Consider the following 2,769-nt stretch of genomic DNA (forward strand, 5'->3'; position numbering starts at 1 on the left):
GAAAGAGTCCTGCGACGGTGACATGCCCCAAGAGTGGGACCCAAGGCCAGAAACCGGGGTTTTACCACATAAGAAGGGAACGAAGCTCACAGCGCGTAACCCTTATAACCCTGAGGGGAGGTCTAAGAGGATAAAAGCCCGCACCCCTGAGCCAGAGCTGGAATGGCCTCATGTGGAGCAGAACAAAAGGGATAACGTTGGCTGCTGCCGACAAGAGGCCGAGCACTCTCTGTGCCTCGGCGACAGAGAGGCCTCGGACTAGCCAAATAGCTTTCACCGCTGACAAGAAGGAAGCCACTCGAGCGGGAGACAGATGTGCCCGCATCATGGTGGGGTCCAAAACTAGCCCCAGAATGGTGGTTCTCTAAAAATGAGAAAGCACACACTTTTCTGGGTCCAACCTGAGGCCTAGAGACCTCATATGGGCAAGCACTGCATCTCGATGACTGCCTGCCATAGCGGTCGACTGGGCCAGAATGAGCCAGCTGTCCAGGTAATTCAGTACACGGATGCCCTGAAGACACAATGGTGCTAGGGCAGTGTCCATGCACTTTGTAAACATGCGTGGTGAAAGGGCTAGGCCAAAAGGAAGAACACAATACCGGTACACTTCACCCCAAAAGTGAATCTGAGGAACTTCCTGTGCTCCAGCAGAATGCCTATGTGAAAATAAGTGTCCTCAAGTTCAATCATCACAAATCTAACAAGTCTTTGCACCTGATCTGGGACACAATAACCTTGAGTGTGAGCATCTTGAACTACACAGCCCCCTTTCCCTCTTAGGAACAATGAAATATCGGCTGTAAAGCTGGAGTCCCACCCTGGGAGGGGAACATGCTCTTTGGCTCTTTTCCTCAGGAGTGAGAAAGGTTCCTCTTGGAAGAACACCACCTGGTGTCTGCCAACAATAGTGGGCAGCACACCCTGGAAGCGCTGAGGATGGGAGGAGAACTGGATCCTGTAGCCTTTTTCTATGGTATCCAGGACCCACTGAGACACCCCTGGCAGAAGTTCCCATGCTGCCTGGCTGTGTGACAGTGGTGTCAACCTCGCGCAGACCTCCCGGGTGCCCTGAAACTGGCAGGTGCTGACCCAGGGAGATCCGTACAAGGAAGAGGAGCATGCACAGACCCCTCTGCTCCCTGAAATGCCAGAGGTGGCAGGGCAGGCAGTAGGGGAGCCTGAATGCAGCCGACTGGCATTTACCTCCTGGTGCCTGTTGATGACAGTAATCACTGCATCACAGAACAAGCCCTGAGGTAACACCGGGACATCCAGGAGAGAGGACATATACAAGCCCCTCCCTGCCCACATCGAGCTCCTCATAGCCCGACGTGGAAAGCAGCATGCTTCCTTCTGGGTTGGGAGAAATCGCAGCGCGACCTCCTGAAACCAAACCATTCGAACGGAGTTAGGGGAGAGGAAAAGAGAAAGGGAAAAACCCGCCTCTTGCTCCATTTCCGCTAACTCAACATGCAAAAATACAGCCATGCGTAATCTGAGAGTACACAGAGTAAATCCCTCATAATGCCCGCAGCCGGCTATCAGGGGGGGAAGCCCCTCCCTGCCCACATCGAGCTCCTCAGAGCCTGAATCGGAAGCAGCATGCTGTCTTCCCCGTTGGGAGAAATTGCAGTGCGAGCTCCCGAAATCGAGCGAACGGAGTTAGGGGAGAGGGAAGAGAAAGGGAAAACCCCGTCTCTTGCTCCATATTCACGAACTCAACCTGCAAACCCCGTGATCGAAGCAGAAAAATACAGCCAGGCGGGATGGGAGAGTACGCAGAGGGATCCCTCACATTGCACGCAGCCGGCTCCCTCGAGAGCCAACCGGGCATGCGCCTCTCCCAAACAAACAATTGTAGCGATTTTGGCTCACGAAGCAAGGTAAATATTTATAAGTAACTATGTGTTATAGTGACTTCTAAATATTTTAACCTAAGTTGAAATTAACGGTACTGGAATTAAGGTTACGCTTATTTGGTCTGTTCGTCCGGCGAACAGGCCGTGTACCTTTATTAATTCTATGAAGGCGGTATCTTCCCGGCCAAGAAAGATTCGCTTTCCTTTTACTGTATACCGTAATTTAAATTAAATTAACTTAATAGAGCATGTAGTTCAGACCAGATATTGCAGGTACCTTAATTTGTGAGCGACAAATCACCTGTGGCTCAAAACTATGACATTTAATGAATGAGACAAACACAACATAAAACTAACTACACAAACAAACAAAGAAATAGGGAAAACGAAGATGAAAATAAAATAAAACAAAAGAAATTAAAATTGGGGAAAGGGAGGAAGAGACTGGAAAGAAGAAACTAGAGAGAGGAAGGAAAGGAATGGCAAGCTTAGACTCAAAAATTAATCACACTAACTTGGAAATCGTCACAGAAACTTAAATTCACCTTAAGATTCAATGAAAGATTCCTACTTAAAATTACGCATCTAAATTGGTTGGTAAAGGAAACGGTTACTTGCATTGGCTTACTGAACAAGAGTCCGGATGCAACAGAGAAATCTCTGAAAAGTCAGTTATCAGAGCAGTTGTCGTTCTTGGAAGTGAAGCTTGCTGGAACTTCTTTGAAGGAAGATGGAGTCGTCTTGAAGCTGTTCCTGAAGTCTGACCACGGATTAGTGGTGTTTCTGACAATTTAAAGGTCGCGAACTCCACCCATCTTTGGGAAGATGACCAATACTTCGGTCAGGATTTTGAAGGGAAAAACTCCCTTTGTTTCAGGTGTCTGTGGGCGTGGTTTAGCTATCAAAC

Source organism: Tachysurus fulvidraco, chromosome 16 (assembly GCF_022655615.1).
Source record: "Tachysurus fulvidraco isolate hzauxx_2018 chromosome 16, HZAU_PFXX_2.0, whole genome shotgun sequence".
In the NCBI taxonomy this organism is placed as follows: Eukaryota; Metazoa; Chordata; class Actinopteri; order Siluriformes; family Bagridae; genus Tachysurus; species Tachysurus fulvidraco.